Here is a 20,564-nt window from a genome sequence, read left to right as displayed (position 1 = left end):
TCGTACGACGCTGTCTGAGTTGGCCTTTAGACTGAAAACTTTATGGGTTTATGATGTACTATAATAATCTGCGACAGATTTATAGTATTTATTTGCTTTCCTTTAATACAGGAAGTAATTCTAGTATACTTTAAATTGTCAATTGGCTGTGAACAAATCTAGGTAAACCCTCAAACCTTCAGTTGAAACTTTGAATTGTCTATATTTAAAAGGGTCATTTAAGTAATATTAACTTCAATAAGACAAAGGTCAAAACAATTCAATTTTTGCTGATTTTCAAAATTTTTACTATTTGTATTGATTTAGAAATTATTTTGGTCTATTGTACTGTACTTTTAGATGAAATTAGCATAAAAACAACTAAATGAAAAAAAAATTAAAATTCAGTTCTTTTGATCAGTCACTCTCTTCCTTTGTTTGTTGTGTCATATAGCCTTTAAATGTGTAATGATAGCTCTAATAAAAGTTCAATTAAGTGTAATTTAATTATGAGGTTTAAATTTTAAAATTGGTCATCGGTAGTGAGTGAACTATAAGCTATTGCTTCCTCTGTTGTTAATGATGATCTAATTTAGTTTATACTTAGCCCTAAAAGCTGTCTAACAGCACCAAAGCATAGCATCAGAAATTATAATTCTATTTGATCTATCCATGTTTGTATTTTTATGGTTTGTGGTTTTCTAGCTTGGAGGCAACACCCAACCTGTTTGACTGGTGCAAGTTTCGCAACAAATTTAACAATCAAATTTTGATCATATTTTGATAATTACTTTGCTCACTAGCAAGGACATGTTGGATGAAAATTTTATTTCTCACTAATAGTAAGTTATCCTAATAAATATCCTTTTAACTAACTGCCCTTGCTTCCAAAATTTAGCAACTGAGATTATTATTATTATTATTATTATTATTATTATTATTATTATTATTATTATTATTATTATTATTATTAATTATTATTATTCATCCCTAGTGCCTCTAACTCTTTGTATACACAGCAAGTACCCAAATTATTTTACACTAAGGTGACCAAGTGATAATTTTTTGGGCCAAGCAATTATTATTCAAAGCAATCCCCACTGATTATGCCCTTGGAACGTGAGATCTATAGTACATCGAGCAAACTTGTTATCTGAAAATTGGCATGTTGAAGTTATCTGAAAGATATTTGGGCGAAACATACAACTTTTCAGCAAGGTTAGAATAGTTATCATCATTGAATGGGGTGTGAAAATTAACTTTTAAAATACTTTATCACAATGCTCTGTCATTGATACATTGGATATTAAGTATATTATAAGGTTACCCTCTGTGCCATGATCTTTCAAGATGGTATGATTGTTAGCTGGCCACCAGGTTTAAATGCCTTTCACCTGCTGTTAATGGGACATTCTAGAACAATGCCTGGGGGTTAAGGATCTACCTTCAAATGCTAAAAGGTGACATTTTAGCAGTTATCGTTGCTTGTTCTACAAATTTTGCAGAATACATTAAACTTGTGTTGTATGAGTTTAAAGACAGACTCCGCAGGAAAGACACTTTGTAAATGTTGTAGAACTGATTTTTCTAAGAAATAAAAAAATTGACTAAAAACTGGGGAACGCTGAATGAAATACATGTTTTTGAATATTTAAAAACTGGGGGAAAAGGTGTAAAAAAAAAAGGGTGGTTACACACCGCCCTTTTTCTCGCAGTTTTTAAATATTCAGAAATCAGTTCTACAATATATCTACAAACATTTTTTTCCCTCCAGAGTCTGACTATAATTTATTTTAATTTTATTTTATTTAATTCAGTAATATGATACTGTATAGCAAAAAAAAACACATGAAAAATAATGAATCTAAACAGAAAGCATCAAGTTCTTTGAATAATGTCTTAACATTTTACAACAAGTAGGCCTACATACCGTTAGTTGAAAGTATGAATACTTAAATTCTGATATTTACCTATTTTCAAGTGGAATTGTCCTAATTTAGAGGGACCTAATTAAGTTTTTAGATTATGAGTCAATCTTCTTTAATTGCATGTCTGTAATTATTGTCTTTACTATCATCATTGTATGTTTTGAATCCACAAAAATCAATATTGCCAATTCTGTTCGCTAGACTCTATATGAATAACATTGGTAAAAAAAATGAAATTAAAGTAATTTACATACAAATGAGTGAAATTTATGTAAATTATTTGCAGTATCATTTAGCTGCGTTTTATAGTAGTTACGTTTTAAAGGATTAAATTTAGATTGCCATGTTGGTGAATTATGTTAATGAATTTAAATTGTTCAATAACCAACATTACTGACTTCCTTCGTATAGAATGATATCTACAGTACCAATTATTATTGAACATCATCGTGTTTACATTAATTGATAAAAATTGTAATTTATACTAACTTGCAGTAATAAAAATACCAAGTTACTTGACCATACCCATTATGTTTTATGGAAGTCAGTAGTCCTAGATATCCACACTTAAGGGTTTGTTGTGTAGAGAACCATCTCTGTGCCTTAATTTTTTCATTTTTTTAATGGGATGAGCAATGAATTTTTTGCTTTAGAATAGATGGGGTTATCCTAATTGTCGTCGTCATCACTCATCATCTTCATCATTAGCTGTAAGAATTAAGATTGATTATGTCCCCCAAAATGACCTCTGATCTTATAAGCCAGTCTTACCTGTCTCAAAGATCGAAGTGGAATTGTCTTGAACTAAATAAGCCAAAAGTGAAAAAAAAAAAAATAGATGCCTATTAATACAGAGTTTAAGTAGTAGTATAATGGGTGACCCCTGTGACCTGGAAGTGATCATGAGAATGATCCTTGTACCAAAATCATGATGGGTGATACTTGCAAGATATTTAGCCCTTCCCTTCACACATCTGCTTTACATTCATAGGTTACCACAGGGCCAGTTAATAAACAGAGGTGGTTGGGGTCTGAAAGTTACAATCCAGACCTAGCAGGCTTCTAATATCATTATCAATTACCAGCTCAAAGCCCTATTGGTCCAGATTTATCAGAGTCTTCAGGGAGGCATATTAACTATACAAGCTATGCTGGAATTCATCTCTTGGACCATTCCATTCTCAAGTAGAGGATGTGATGTGCAGGAAATAGTATCACATACATTTGCATAAAGCATTTACTTCTCCGGATGCTACTTGTGAAATAGAAACTTTGTCATTTTCACAATGTATTTCAGTGAATCCGGCCTTCTGATTCAAGTTTAATATGAATCGTTCACCTTTGAATGGGAATTATTGCATGTTTCGTTGACTAGGTAAATATTTACCTCCTCTACAGTACCTGTCCGGAAGTGGTTCATTCTGAGCCTGGAATATTTGTGGCTAGTTCATGGTTCAATAGCGATTCAAGCTGATTGTAAAGTGAATTTAATATTGAATGTACTGTTGGAGACTGGAAGCCTTGTGGAAAGGTATACCTTCAACGCCGTTGTGGACTAGTATTTAGTAGTTTGTATCCCAGCTGACAGGATTAAATAATTTCTTGGCCCTAAGGATATAACAACTGGAAAAGACGGTAAGTGTGTGGTCCAATATTGACTGCATATTTATTTCGATACAAATGATGGATAATGTTAATAACAACAGTTTGCTGGATCGTGTCTTTATTAGTTTTATTAGAATTTTAGAAGATTTGATGTATTTCAATCAATGGTTAACTTATTTAATTTATTATAATATTACTATTATTTTATTATTTAAGTATAATTGTGGTATTATGTAATCTAACAATGGAGTTTTACTTGAAAAGTGCATTGTATCGTAGTCTTCTAATATCAAATTAGTGACGTCTGACATGTACAATGATTTAACTATCCTTCACCTGAGATTTTTTAGCCCTTACAAGGTCTGTCAAATTATAAACTTGACTGACTGCTGAAATTTCTAATTTCCCCAGGGAATAAGAAGCTGCTACTATGAGTTAAAATCCTCTGTCCTACATAGATTTTGACAGTTCAACCTAGTAAGCTATCATCACTTAGTGTTCCAAACTCAATGTGTGCCATTTTGCCTACACAGACAGAACTTTGAAAATATTTAAATTATTATTAATGTCATTTGGCCGATCACTTATCTATTTGTCCCAAGCGATCCAAAAGCACTTTAGAAAGAGCTTGAAGAAAATGTTAAATACAAACGTCTTATTTGATATCGTTCACATAATTTTAATTCCACATAATATCGTGTAACATCGAATGAATATGAGTTGCATTTGGTGTATTTAGGGTGTAATCTTTAAAGTGACTTGCAATGCTTTCCAAAGAAACAGTAGATTTTACAAATGTTTGCAATATTTAAGAATAAGGTGATGCTACAGACAGTTGGTAAAAAGATTAAGATATAGTAAAATACAGGTGACATCCACAATAATAATAGTAATAACGTGGTACAGTACATTAACAATAACCACTGCAATAATATAATGATTACTGGGGGTATGTTGTATTATTACCTCCATGGTAGCAACCAACAACAATGTAACAACTAAACTAATGTTCCAAAGAAAAGCAGCTCTGGTGTAAAAAGTACATTCAATACTTCCAAATTCATCCGAGATTGAGATACAACTAGGACTTGGTATTTCATCACACAAAATGTTCAACATAACCTGAAGAGGAGCTAGATTTGCAATACAGAAATTATGGAATAGGGGAAAACTGCTAAAAGGATCATAGCCAGTTTATTCTGACAGATTACATGGTTTGAAATGTAAAAAATGAAAGAGTACAGGCTTGTCAAAGGTATCCTTACTGAGACCCATGACCCAGTGATAAGAGCCCTCGACTTTAAAAGATGTTGGAAGAAGGCATCTCAGCATAAACATAATATCACTAGGCATGGTAGCATGGAGTCAACATCTATGGAAAAAAATGTGTAACTTGAGTTGATATCTAGTAGAAATACTGGTATCATAGAATCATTAATAGTTTGAGGTGATTGGGATTACCTCCTGTTGCCAAGTGGAGTGGATGACGTCCTGTTATCCAAGGAGGGACATACAGTTCACTTCTTTACCGAAATAAAACCATGTGTTGTATTTGTCTTGCTATACCTCCTAAATATTTAAACAGCAAACTGTCTACCTTCACTAGCCATTATAAGCTGTGAGTGTAAAATTACACAGTGTGCATATAGCTTGCGTAGACATGGGTGCGGCAGTCAATTTTGTATAGTAACTTTTTCCCACGTCTGAGTAAATTTAGCACGCCCAGGGAAGTAATTAAAACAATCCCCACCACTGCGTACCGAGTGGAATTGCCCAACAAAATGTTAATATCTACTTAATATTTAAGAGGTATTGTAAAAATATGAAACATGAATACGGTAAGATGGATAATGTGGAGAGTGTAGTCTAGCTATACCAGTGCCTCTACTGTACATAAAAAATAATTTCCATGTTTACAAAAATTAATAGCTATGTGTAGAAAGTGAGTATCTAGAATAAAACTTTATTCACAAAAAACATAAATCAACAATACATGAAGTTTCTCATTGTTGCCAGGGAAAAAAAACACGCTTAAAATTCTATTCACCGTAACAAAATAGAAGCTCATACAATATGTAAGAAATTAAGATACAGTTTGTGACTCCTCTAATTCCATGACCCCTCTTATTCATGACCGCTTTTTCAAAGTACCAAATATCAGTCTTAAAAAGTTAAACCTCTATTTAAAGACCAAACTTCAAGACCACCCCACATTCTCAAGTCTTGAATTGGAGGTCAAACTTTAATCATCATTCATAAATGATTACTAAGAAAATAAAAAATTAACAGAGTACGTTGAAAAGCGATACTTTGTTACAGACTAGGTTGACTTTATAACTGTAAATTTTTTCAATAAAATTTTTCCAAAAAGTAATTTAATAAGTTCCCTCTGTTCCTAAACAATAAAACTACTTTCATATTTCACTGAGCAAGTCTCTTGCAAATACTGGTAAATTTGAGACTTCAGGAGTGTCAAAAATAACACAGTTGGTATAATTTTTGGAGTATTTTTGTGGGCGTTTTTCACTGATAAAAAAAAAAGTTAAATGGTTTCAGTTTGTAAACAATAAGGTAATTTTATATTTCACTGAGCAAATCTCTAGCAAACACTCATAAAGTTGAGCTTTAAGGAGTATCAAAATACAGTTAGTATTTTTGTGGGTGTTTTTTCATGCTTATTATTTGTTAAGCTTGATTTTCTGACGTTGCATATATATTGTGGGAGGGTTTTTTTTTTTTTTTTATCAATGCTAGATCTATTGATATTATTTGTCTGTTTCATTTCAGGAAAGTTAGTAAAAGGAAATAGGGTTGAATAGGTGCATTGTGTTTCTTTTTTATGTTACAGCTAACCTGACTAAGAATATTTTTACTTTTGACAAATTTAAAAAATTGAATTCTTTGGTGGGCATTGAGTGTAGAGAAACGTCAGCAAAAACATGGTTGAGGGAATTTACGAGTAATGTAGGTGGTAACAGTGGGTAAACGTAATACTTGATAACAATATGTGTTTGTTAGTTAAATGAGGAGTTTAAAAAATGTATGTGAAATTTTCTCAGGCTCTTTTAAACCAGTAAATTTTATTTTCAAACATGATGCAGTATCTTGGGTCACCATGATAGTCTAAATATACAGGAAAGATATGTTGGAATACATTTGACTTACAAATTGTAATTAATGGAAAACACGACAATTCAGCATGTAAAATACTGTGGGATCCACTTAGAGGCAGAGTCAACTTAGGCAAGTTTAACTGTATTACATTTTATTTTATTTAACCTAAAATAAGGAGGGAAACAAAAGTCACAACACAATATATTAGAACATCAATATAGAAGGCAGAAAGAATTAAAAACTGTCTTTGGTTGACATCACCTGAAGTACTTTTAAATAATATGTAAATCAAGAACTCTGGAGGTTTAAAATGCACATACGCCCAATATTTTCCCCCAACCTGATGACGATTTTGAATTTTAACCTGGTTTTTTATGATGAGCTCATGAATAATATCCATATGTTTGAAAATGTGACATCTGCACTTTCTGCAGTTTTTTTTATCAAAATAATTTTGCAGACCAAGAAAGGGCCTTACATAAATTAATATATACTTAGATGCACAGTTCTCATAGAGAAAAGGTCTGGGAAATATCAATGATTCTGAGAATGTCAAACGTGTCCAAATGTGGAATCAAATTACCTGTTGGTTGGTTTCATTGGATATGCCGCTAATAAGGATATTACAATCTGATATGAAGATGGATGGTTGCCATTAGTATTTGAAATCATGTGACCAAAAAAAATGCTCATTAAATTTTGAATAATATATGGAATTTATAAGCTAAATATTGTTATGATAAATAAATTGTTTGATGGTAGTGGTTATACACTTTGGTTATTGCTAGTGTATAGGCAGTAATGCTTTTACGCTGATTGTGAGATGTTTTTGAAGAGGTTACTTAAACACACTAGAGATAGTGATGTATGGACAGCAGTCATAAGGCAAAAATGGCATTATGATTATAGGCCTTCTTTGAACGATTGATAATGGTTATATTAAAGTATTGGGCATGATTAGATATTAGGACAGTGACCTGTTAAACTTCATTGGTCAATAAGTATTGACATTTGGATCCCAATGGGAACAATGCGTCCAGGATACCTGTAATTAACATCTTAATGGTACTAGCAGGCTATAGTAACCTTAAACAAAGCTGAATGCTGCCATCATGTCCACAAATAGTCCTGAAATTGCAATCAAGTCCAGGCCAATAACCAAATGGGGATTCTGCCATTTTGCCACACCCCTTTTTGAGCAAACTTCCCTTTGATTGACTGAAACCACGATTCCATTCCTTACAACAATGTCAAAATTAATGATGAATACTGTACATTCTTCATTTATATGAAAAGTAATTAGTTATGAGAGGAAAAAACCAGGTGTGTCTAACACGATTTGAACCTAGGGCCTTGGGATTAAGAGAGAGAATCTTGACCAGTAAGATTGTAAGACAGACACACTATGAAATGATCTTGTAACCAGCAGTTGAATAAGAATGAGGTTTAAAAAAAGAGATATAGTTACCGATAATAATCACTTACAGTAAGGAGCGGTGATAATTATGTGAATTATTTAACAGGATATAGATGCGAGAAGTATGCACTTGAGAGGATATGGACAGGAGGGCAGTAATTAGCTTAATTCCAAGTGACCATTATCACGGCCTACATGATCAGTGATAAGCATCTTCTTAAGTGGACATTGGACCTGTATGGATTTGTAGCCATACACCTTATTACCGGTCTACATAGACGCGGCCATTCTGGTGATAAATACTGGTCATTTACCAAAGTTAATTAAAACTTTATGTTCAGTTAATTACCACTGGAATATCTCAAGTTAAATATCTGAGATACCTTTAAGCTTGGATTAATCATTTTGTTCTTAATAACAGGAATAACTGTCAAAATTTATTAAGTAGGGTGAATTTTTTTTTTATTTTACTCACAAAGACAACACGGCAGAAAATTTGGTGTAAATCTCCTAACAACATCCTTGTAGTAATCAGGTACGGTATCCATACATGTTTAAACCAAACTAAATAAAGTGTTCTTTCGCAATCCTCTGCCATATTGCAGTATATTTGAATACTTAATTGAATGTTTAAATTTATTCGCATTGTATAAACAGCTGTCTCATATATTTTGGGTGGTTCACATTTAAATATACAGTTCATGTTTACAGTGAGTGCACTATCCCATGACTTACTGTCAAAAGGTACAGGGCATATCCTCATTTACATTATCTTTGTATACTAACAGATGGAAAGGGCAGAAGTGAAAGAAGAGCAATTATTTAAAACATTTTTTTGTAATTATTAGTGGAGTCTATGAGGCTTGAGGGGTGAAGCTTGGGATTTTTGGATTGGAAGGCAAGTACAGTGAATAATCAATTTTAACGAATTGTCTTTGCTCTTGATGATGTCGTCAACCAATTAATAACATCAACAATTTTATTAGTGGAAACTGACACTTGATTTAGTTGACAAATTTTTCAATTTATGAATACCCCTTAGTACCAAGGGGTACTGTACTTAAAGTGGACATCATTCTTACAGTATACAGTAAAGTAAATGTAGTCCCATATTCATTATTGAACGTAGGGGAATTAGCCCATTGTACCAAGCCTCGGTATTGTGTGGTAGGGTGGCCAGTTCCTTTCTACGCCAACTTGTTTCATTTTTTTTTTCATTTAATTTCTTTATGCAAGAGCGTCAAGGATATGCCAATAAGTGAACTTGATCACTATCCTATGTGACATATCCGCAGGGGACAGGGGACTGAATGGACCAATACACCGGTGTAACCCCCTACTCTTCTCGAAGAATGTACTGGGTTCTTTAAAGTGCACACGAGACAAATGCGTACAATGGGCCTACGGTTTAAAGTCCTTATTCGAGAAGACTTGTTCCACTGCCGGAACCATTGGCGAGTGAGCCGTTCGAACCAGCGCCAATATTGTAGCTGAAGGTTACGGTGCCCCTGATTTACCCGCTCGACCAATCAACTCCATCCGATAATAGCTCCATTAACAATTGGTACCAAGGGGATATTGTACGTAAAGTGGACGTAGTAACACCCACTGTATACAGTACCACCCGATAATGGTTCCATTAATAATTGGTACCAAGTGGTACTGTACGTAAAGTGGATGTCGGTCTTTCTGAATACAGTACCATCCGATGATAACTCCATTAACAATTGGTACCAAGGGGATATTGTACGTAAAGTGGACGTAGTAACACCCGCTGTATACAGTACCACCCAATAATGGTTCCATTAATAATTGGTACCAAGTGGTACTGTACGTAAAGTGGATGTCGGTCTTTCTGAATACAGTACCATCCGATGATAGCTCCATTAACAATTGGTACCAAGGGGATATTGTACGTAAAGTGGACGTTGGTCTTACTGCTCCATTAACAATATCAATCGACTATCACACTAATATCCTATGTAGTATTACACACGGATATCCTAGCAATTACTTCAACAACTTCCCCTATCACCCTAACAATTGTTTTTATCATTATTATAACAACAACTTTGTCTAATATATTGTCACATAAAAAAACTAAGCATATCAGTCATACTAATATGTTGACTAGTCACACCAAAAACTTGGCCTGTCACACCCAACTACTTGCCTAATCAGTACAACAATTTTGCCCATTTCATCTTAACTTTGCCTCACTCCAAAAACCTATAACTGGTATATCAACAAATTTGCTTATCATAACTTCACCAACTATAGCAACTTTGATTATAATTTATTTATAATAATAATAATTTAACAGTATTGTAAGTATGAAAGAGTTGCATATTGGTGGTTAGGACCAGCTGCTGTGAATTAGAGAGCTAGAGGACAGAAAGGGGAAACCTAATATTTAAAGGTATCATACTCTTTTCTGTCATTATTATTGATTTTTGTAATAATAGCTGACAATTATCATGATGTCGGTTGTTTTGATGATGATAATCAATCAATAATGAATACATTTATTGATTAAAAAGATCACACTTTGAAAAATGTCCTACATTCACCTGTTGTTAATACGTCATCCTCCTTCATCCCATGTTGTATTCTAACATATTGTTGCATATATTCAATAAATGGGAATTCTTTATTGAAACAGTCTGTGAAACGTGGGCTCACAACGCATATCTGTGGTTATAGTATGATGCATCGTGGAAATTTTTCTGACAAGTCCTCTCTTATTGTTAACTAGATTAGTTACAGTACCAAGCTTATTGGATTACCAACATTTTTTGGAGTGCTAAGTTGGTATAAATATAATGGTAGAGTTGTGGTAACATACTTTCTATTCCATTACATAACTATGGTGATCTTGCTCTATGCAGTACATTAACTTAACTTAGCTTATTAGTTACCGTACTTAAATTATTATATAACAATGTTTGATATAATATAGTGATGGATTTAAAGATAATATACAAGCTGCATCTGTCCCCTATATCCCACATATCCCCTGCTCCCTTTTCCCCCAATGCAAGGGTTTAGCCAGAAAAACAAAATAGGCCGTCCAAAATGTGCTTTAGGCCAAACTAGGCTAGACCGGGCTGAGTAGGCCAAGCCGTCCAAGCCTTCGCTGTAAAAGTGGCCGTCCTAAATAATAGTTGGCCGTCCAAAAGACAACCAGACGGCTGGCTGGGTAAGCTCTTGCCCAAATGTCATAGTCATCGTCACCATTTATTGAAATTTCTTACCTAGCATTTTAAAGTAAAGGTTTAACATTTTAGTGAACATGAAATTCTTTATGCAGCAGCAGGCAAGCTATTTATAGAACTATCATGACAGCCATTGATGTTTGATTTAATACTAATTGTGCATACTGCAATATTCAACAGTTTAGTTAATCAGTTATTAGGATTTATAATGAGCTATATTCCACTCGAAGCAGTGTTTGATATTGTGCTGACCTTGGCACAAAGTGACTCAATTATAATATAAATTTCTTTTTATTTATTTCTTATTAAAAGGTCTAAAAACTTTTGCTTTTATGACTTAAAGCAAATAAAATAAGTAGTTATATATTATTTTTAAGTTTTATTCCTTAAAATCACACAAATACAGTAAAAGAGAGTGGTCTAGCGTTCTTGAACTAGATGTAAATCATCGTGTGTAAACCATGAAGATGTTACTGATTCTATTGTACCGGTTCATAAGAGATATTAATTTAAGCGGTTGGTCTTATATTAAAGAATGCACACACTAGTTGCAAAAGAGACGGAAATTGTCTCCCGGGTTATTGCCAAATAATCACTAGGGGCGACAATGCATTGCACCAAGGGTCTCCTTGTGGCTCAGCCCCATGGTTGCAGCTACTACAATCAATGAGTTATTTTACTTTATAATTTGTACTAACGGCAGACTAATACAGTACATTCAATCTGCTGTAATTCTTCTTGCAGGAATTAAATTAATAGAAACCAGAAATCAATGAACCATAATTTGAGCAAAACACTCCCTATTTACTGGCAACAATGCACAGATTAAGTTGGTAATATTTATTTTTCTTAGCAGAATAATCAAACACTTGATTAGGGGTATTCAACTTGAATGCCCCAAACTTTCTAAGATTAGAAGAATGATGATGAACTTAAGAACTGAAGTGATGTATTCAAGATCACTGTGAAGATTTCTTAATTCTTTCTTTAGAAAATTAGGAAAGAAACACTGAAGTTTCAATAATTAGACATGATGAAATATTTAAAACACAAAATAAATATAAATTCAATATGATAGGTTTCTAATAAATTATTAATTTCTCAAGAAATATATTATTTTTAGAGGTTGTTGGATGTGTAACCCAAACCTTGTAGTGGTGTAGGCCTTCAGTTGGATAAATCTCATGGGGGAGGGGGTGGGGGAAGCGATAGACTCAAACTCTTACTGATGCAATGTCATACCGATCCATTCCATCTACTAATTTCATACTTGAGAATTGTGATAAAATTTTAATGAAGCCATGTAAAACATAGTTTGGATTTGCTACCATGTTATTTAAGCAGTTAATGTTTAACATTGTGATTTGATACAATATTTTTTGGCAATTTAATATTCTTGACATTAAGTCCTGTCCAGACTATCAAATTTTATTTGACAAAAACATGTGACATGCCTAAATATGGTCATGATGACATCACATCATAACATATAAACATGTATACAACATGTTTTCATCAAATAAAATTTGATGCTGTAGACTGAGCTTAACATTGAGGCTGGTTTCCATAAAATTGCTACACTCGCACTACAATGTTTTCTCTGCAATAAATTACACTGTGTAGCTGTTCCCCCACATAATCGGGAAGGCTTCCCCGATTTGATCAAAAAATCATCGTTGCCAAAAGCTCTCGGCAATAGCATGTGTCGATTTTATGGAAACCATGCTTCGGAGAGAATAGATTTTGTATGACACTGTCATTCTGTAAGATCCAAGTACAAAAAAGCATGTCAAAAGAAATTTAGAATTGTTTATTTAAGAAAAATGTTGGAGAAACTATACAACCAATTTTCTAGTCTGTCTGTTTTAGTGAGTTAAATGCTCAGTTTGTGCTTTTGATATTAAAAGATTCTCTAGTAAGCCCTTTCCCATGTGGTTGAATTGAAAGTCGAAGGTTTATGTTTTTTCAAGCTTTAACTATATAGTAGACAACAGTTACTTTGGATTATGACTCTGTAACGAATAATTTTTTCACTAAAATCTTTTATCGTTATGCCATATGCAATATATTAATTTGCTCGTGTTATTCTCAACCATTCTTGTTGTCTGTTGTTTAAACATATGTTCAGTGAGTTTAATGAACTACATTATGCAATAAATTGAAATTAACCAATGGTTGATAAAGGCTGATTCAGATATTAAATAGAGAACAAGTAGGATCTGTAGTTAACATTATTAAAGTTCTACTTTATTGGCATCTAAATAAATTTATATAATGTTGACGTCGTCCTACCAGGTAGTGTGCACAATATTTGAAGTGACGTCTTCTAATGAATACATGAATAATTCATTCGTAGGTTATGGGATGTCTATAGCTTCCGGCCAATATGTATTTAATATTCAATGAAGATTTTTGTATAGATAAAGTCGTGGTAGAGTAGGTAGATTTAGTGATAAACACCATTGAAACCTGTTTATGTAATCAAGGCTGTGTAAGGCTACTTGTTTTTTTATAATTTAAGTACAAGCTACAAGAGGTAGTTACTTAGTAAAGCTTTATCGATTTGCCTAAAATATTTTAAGGCCACTAAACTTAAAGTGTGAAAAAATATAATTTGTTTCTCTCGAAGTATACTGTACACTAAAAGTGGTCCCTTGATCTCTAAATATAATTTGAAATGAATTTGCTGATAAACTAGAGATATTAAAAGATCATGTGACAACAATGTATTTGTTAAGTCACATGATTTCTTTAAATATAAATTTTAAATGAATTAAAGTTGCTACATTGAAGGAATGAGATTTTTCATGAATATCTCGCCTTTACCTTTTTAGTGTCTGTGAATTACAATCATGAAAATTCTCTTTAGAAACTTTTTTTTTCTCGCTTCACATGTCTCGTCATATTTAATGGAACTTAGAATTTTCTAGTTGGGTTCAGCTCTTTCCCATTCCTTTCATCTTGACCTGTTTTCTTACATTTAATTGAGTACCAGCTTTTTGAAAAATTTGTTTCTATTTATTCTTTCCTTCTACCTCCCTATTGTGTTCACACCAGTATATGTATATTTTGTGGAAATAATAAAATGTTCTCTTAAAATATTATATCGAAAAATGGCTTTTGATATGTTTAATATGTGAAAACCAGAGAAGTAACTTATCATAACCCCTACCCACTTAAGTTGCAACTGCCAATCCATTACTTTATATTAATCAATAATGTTGACGAAACAAACATGTCAACATAAAACATGTATTTATGGAGAAGGAAGACATGAGTGCTCCCTGTCAATCACATTGGCAAAGTGTCAATTTAAAAGGCACACCTTGGATGACAAGATAAAACAGAATTGGATGTCATTGAAAGGCGTGGCTGTGAACAGGTGTACTACCACTGATTACCTTTAATGTCAATATATGATTGGTTATCTACCTGGCAAACAGTGTGAAAGTGTATGTAGTAGCTCACCAGTAGGCAATTTATGTATCGCACTATCAACCATGAGGTTTTACAGGTAACAATACCGATGGATACTGATGGATACCGGTATTCACCACCAGTAACCCAGGTTACGGTAACTGTCAACAATGTGCTGTACCAGTGTCTTCATTACTTTTGCATTATGTCTGTTTTGCAAGTGGGGTATTGATCACCATGTTTTTTGGCGTTTACATATCCTTCCATTTCAACTGAAAATGAGTTCTTTACTTTTTAAGCTATCTATCATTATATTTATTTGGTTGGCTCATGCTTAAATAATTCATAAATAAACAATTAAAATAGTGTAAGGCTTGGTGATGGTACACCTGGTGTGATACCTGGTACTTGTGCATGCCAGGCATGTGTTGCATGTTGGGCCATGTGGGCCTTGTATTTATTTTTTGAATAAATTGTACTACATACATAAATAATTCATACATGCCTGTTGAAATGAGTGTTTAGTTTTGTATGTGTGTAACACATCTTCACTTAAGCTTTAATGTTTACAGTGTCTTAAGTATCTGTAACCTACATAATGTACAAGTAACTCAGTTAGAGATAACATAGATAGATTATTATTACTTCTGTGACTACGCAAATAAGATATGAGTTTAACTGATATTTGTCACTGTAAAATTATCTTTGAAATGTCAATGCTATAAATGTATTTCGAAAAGCAGTTGTTATCAATTTAATCTCATTTCTGCCACCAGAGAATGTTTAGCTGTTCCACATTAGCCTGATTCGAGCAATTCAAGGCTAGTTTTCCATCTTCAAATTAACCATCAGGGGAGAAGTGTCCTAAATGTGGTATAAAATTGATCATAAACTCCCCCCTTGTCACTTATCATGCTGGTTCTGCTTGTTCTACACCATGTCAACTGGAGAATTAAACCCTAGGAGATGACAAACATTATATTACAGGTTATAATGGATATGCTCTGTAGGTCAGGACCTCGTGTGTCATTTAGGTTGAATACATTTTGTCCTTAGATACATTTTATTGGTCCTAGAAATATATATTTTAAATTACCCATCATTTCATCACATTTTCCATATCAACTAAAATAGTGTGTTGAAACATATAAGGGAGAGTTATTTTTAGTCTTTTTGTTCTATTTTTATCTTCTCTTACCCCCACATGGCAGACTTTCATTTTTAAAATAGCCAATATAAAACTACAACACACTTTTTTTGACTCATTATACATAGAGAGAAGAAAACAAAGAAACATGCTTTTATTTAATTTGGCCTATGGTGATTAATATCTGTATTACTATTAAACATGCCACAAATATATGCAACAAAGCACAATAAAAGCTGTCCGAATGGCCATTCACTGGTTAATTACACTTAATAAATCTGAAAATGTGACACTTCGATTCATTTTCTACATTTCATCCGATTGCTGAGATTTCTGACATTAAAGATCTGGCTGCAATGTGCTCTTGACTAGAAACAATAAAATTCAATATTTGAAGCGCTTACTTATTGTTAAAAGTATTAGCTTTCCATTTCAGAATAAGAACGAGAAACTATTCTTGCTGATTAGTAGATACATAAATAAGGTTTATAATTCCACAGACCTTACTATGGTCTCTATGATTAATTCTAAGCATGCGCACCTTTATATATTGGCGAACAATGCACAAAAATAGATTTTAACTTATGTTCAAAATGCTATTCCAATATTCAATAGACACCTTTGAAATAGAATGTATGATGAGTGGTATTCATACATTCAGTCTCAGACCTAGACATGATATGATTCACATTCACACAAGGTTCAGAGGTTGTGTTTGTATTTGCCCCCTGAACGTGTATGAATGCATGCAATTAAGGCAGTGCCCTTAAGGGTAATAAACATAATGTACTAGGCTAATTCAGTTTAGCTGGATGTGCTTGGCATAGTGGATGGGCCAAGCCGATAAACTCGATAAAACTCTTTGATGTGAATGAATTGGGAATAGGTATCCGATGTGTGTTGTGCCTTGGCATCGAGCCAGGTATACTTCATACCCACATTTGGAATGGGTACTGGCATGTGTTCAGCTAAAGACATTAAAATTGATATTGCTTTCCGATTTGTTTTTCTATCCTCCAAATTCATCAATGAGTGAACATTTTGTACTCTTAAAAATCTCTTTTGATTATATTACAAGCAGTTTTGACATAGCTTTTGCTATTAGAAAGAATTATAATAAAAATTTAAGTTGATATTGTTTCAGATGTTCTCATTCTTCAACATTTTAGGCCCTGTAGTCTATACTAAGTTTTATTGACTTACTTTTGAATTGATTATGTGTGTGATATGACATCATCATAACCATATATGGGTGTAATATGACATTTGGCATGCCCATATATGGGCAAGTAACACATATAGGTCACATAAAACCTTGACAGAGCCATATTTTTTCTTCATCCAGAAATAAAAGTAGAATAAAATTATTGGCAGAATCCTATCATCATAATGTATTGTAACAAAACTTTATAATAAATACTTAATAATAAATAGAGTCTAATAAAAAGTTATAATTCTAATATGACCATCTTTTTTTTCCTTTTTTAGGGAGGATAATCAGTAGTGGTGGATGCTGTGATATTCAAGATTCCATTTGGTAAATAATTTCATTTGGTTTCTGTTTTAGAAATTTTATATCTGGTTTGTTATTGTACCTGGTAATTTATGTTATATGCTGTCACTTACTGATTTCGAAAACATGATGTAAATTTACCATTAAAAGTAACAGCATCTAATAAAGATCAGAGATTCTTGAATAAGCTGGTATGATTATTTTTTTATTTAATTTAATAAGGATCCTTTGTAATTTGTTATATTTTTTATTGTTTTATCAAATTCTATTTCTGCTTTTGTCTTACATTTCTATGTAATTCAACCGATGCTTACTTTGATTGAAAATAAAGATACTTTGAACTTGAATTTGATTATTGTATATTTGAGAAGACTATCAGATATAATACTCTTATTTAATATTCTTTATTTTTAGGTTAATGATTAATAAATCATGGATACTATTGGTAGACACTATAAATATCTTGGCATTTAATATGTAGTAACTCATTTAGATTATATGAATGTTTTTGTTAGAAAGAGCATCTAAGAAAAGCCTAAAAATGTGTACCTTCGACCATTAAAAAATAACTTTGTATAGTGCCTTCAACACTAAATTGTTCATGTAGACTAAATATTCCCCAACACTGGTTGTCTGGAGCAAAGGGAGGACGATGGTTGGTGGGAGGGGGTTGGAAATAGATAATTGTTTGTTTGTTTCTCTCTTTAAAAATGCCTCTGGGAGAATGTAGCATGCCACTAACTACTGGTCACGCAGTAGCACACATTTTCTAGTCCTGTCTATAGAAATCATGTAGCGCTGGATTCAACAGTATATGAACATTGATGTTCGCTACTTGTCAACGATCCCGCATAACGTTGACTGTCGGGTGTGTGGAGCTTCATCGTCCTACTATGTAGCGAGCTGTTTCCGAGGCGCATTACAATTAATTTTCTATCCAGGATTTGATGTTCATAACAGGAAATAAAAAGTGATTTGTACTATATGGACTTTTTGGGTGACTCCAATGCATGATTCTGTATTAAATGCTGGAGTGAATATAATACTGAGAAATATGGTAGGCATATGCATGTAGGTATGTGTAATAGCAAATGTAATACAATACCTCCATGGTATTGTAATATTGAGCATAGAAATAAGCGTGATTTTGGATATAGAACCAGATATATATATTGGACATTTTTGTTAAATGTTCCATTCCAAGCAAGTGTGTTTCTAAATCGGTCATGTAGGCCATTGATTGTGGTTATTGGTACATGAGTGCAATATGCCATTTATGTAAATGACATTTATGCAATAATGCATACTGTATGTCTAAATTTACTATATTATATATTAACATAATAGGTGATAATATGGTAAAGAATAATTTAACAAGTCACAGTAATGGAATATCTTTATGTCAAATATTGATTTGTGTATTGTAATTTGAGATTTTTTTACACTGTATCATAATCATATTTTAATATCAGAATAAAACTATAAATAATTCCTTTCACATATGGCTGTAGCATATGATTGACCTCCAGACAAGTCTTGCCATGGTGATGACCTTTTCCTTATTGCAAATTAAATTATTCTACTGATTGATTAAATCCTTTGTCAAATCTATGGCAGAGTTAAATATTAGCACTATAATATTATAAGTATAATATTATGGTTACATAAAAATGTGTAAATTTAAGTTTAAAATTTGGCTGATTTGTCAAAGGATTTAAAATGCTTATTGTGTTATTATTGAGCAATTTTACAAGCATGTGGTTCGTCTGTAGGAAGGATTTTTGTTACTCAAAGTGAAAGTGTTTTGCGTGTCTATCAGGAAGCTGTATGCGATGTCAAAAATAACTTTCATTTCTTAAATTTATCGCCCTCATTTCCACCTACATCTATGAGTTTTTCTCTTACTCTCACCCGTTCCCCTCCTCGAATTAATACAAACTTTCAATAGTTCCCATTCCTCCTATTCTACCATTCTGAAGACCACATTACACTTCAGCATTAATACAGTTCTCACTCCTCTTTTCTCTCTTCTACCCCATACCGAGTAGTCGTCATAATAAATACTGTGTTTAAAATTAAAAAGTATAAATCACGAATTAATCAAACATTATTGACATAGCAATGAAGTCAGAAATTTTTTGTCAATAACAGCCAGATGTAATCTTACAGAAGATGTCAGATCAAAGTATGTACCTTTCTGTCCCAGCTCATTCTTCATCTGTTCTTTCCTCTGCCCTCTCTTACCCTTCCCCCTCCTGTCCCTAGGCAATAACGACAATGATGCACCAGCCTTAAAATACCACCTCCTGTACACTCTCTGTCTTCTGTGAGACAGATTATTCCAAAATGATAATCTGTTAAGTATTGGATTTATATTCAAATAATACTCAGTTCACCTGCTCATCTTTGAATAATCTTTGAAACATGTACGGAATGTCATGTTATTAGATGACATTGTAAACATACGGCCGTGTTAATTGTAAACTTGCCCAAATTTATCCCTATTTATCCCTACCTGAGACCTGCATTTATCATTATACAACCTTACAATGTTTGTAGGTATCAGTTTGAAGTGTACACACAACAAAAGAAAAAAAAAATTAAAATTGTTACATAGATGTGTACAGTAACATTTGGAGAGGTTTTGTTTACATTGAATAGCTTTTGTTTGCTCTCTGTTCATCTTGGTGGTGCATATGCCATTGTTAAATCATTTTGCAAAAGAATTGTTACTTGCTGTTAAATTTAATTCGCTAGAGTAGGTACCCTTTTTCAGATATTATTGTTGATATTATTGCTGGCTGCACAGGCACCTCATCTTGCACTCCGTGTTGGGTTCTGTTAACAAATATTTTTGTCTGTCAAATAAGAAATTTACAGAATAAAGTCAAACATTAGGAAGTATATTTTATAATTGTTTTGTATAAAATTTATTTTTGACTTGCTGGATTAACCTGTGATTAATTATAATTAAAAATTATATAACTTTCCTTCATTTTTTTTTTTTTTTAATACTGTAGTGTACTGTAGTTTCAATTTCAGGCATTTTTTTCTCATTTATTTCTGATGATGTATATTTCTTAAATTCCAGTATTTCTGCATCTCAATAACACATTAATATTTGTATGACTCCCTAAGTGCTTAAATTGAGTTAGAATTCTGTATAAGCATGGCAACACAGTAGCCTCTGTCCATTACTCTTTCTGGAGGTTTCTGATTGATTACCCTC

At 32.8% G+C, this 20,564-nt stretch overlaps 1 protein-coding gene across 4 annotated transcripts in view; it reads left to right on the top strand.

Annotated features, from left to right (window-relative positions):
• LOC117115048 (dystroglycan-like) overlaps positions 1-20,564 on the top strand; it is an 83,464-nt gene that overhangs the window by 36,917 nt on the left and 25,983 nt on the right. For 2 of the 4 annotated variants that reach the window (XM_033258698.1, XM_033258701.1), the window contains exons 1-2: positions 3,331-3,542; positions 17,311-17,359. The gene's annotated coding sequence lies outside the window, so the exon portion shown is untranslated. Of the gene's footprint in view, positions 1-3,330; positions 3,543-8,891; positions 8,946-17,310; positions 17,360-20,564 lie in introns of those variants that run through there. The other 2 variants (XM_033258699.1, XM_033258700.1) reach the window with 2 other exon arrangements.

This window comes from Anneissia japonica, unplaced genomic scaffold (genome assembly GCF_011630105.1).
Source record: "Anneissia japonica isolate Jap-2015-1 unplaced genomic scaffold, ASM1163010v1 scaffold24_len2511860_cov200, whole genome shotgun sequence".
Classification (NCBI taxonomy): Eukaryota; Metazoa; Echinodermata; class Crinoidea; order Comatulida; family Comatulidae; genus Anneissia; species Anneissia japonica.
The sequence above is the reverse complement of the archived record's forward strand: the minus strand, read 5'-3'. Positions and strand labels throughout refer to the sequence as shown.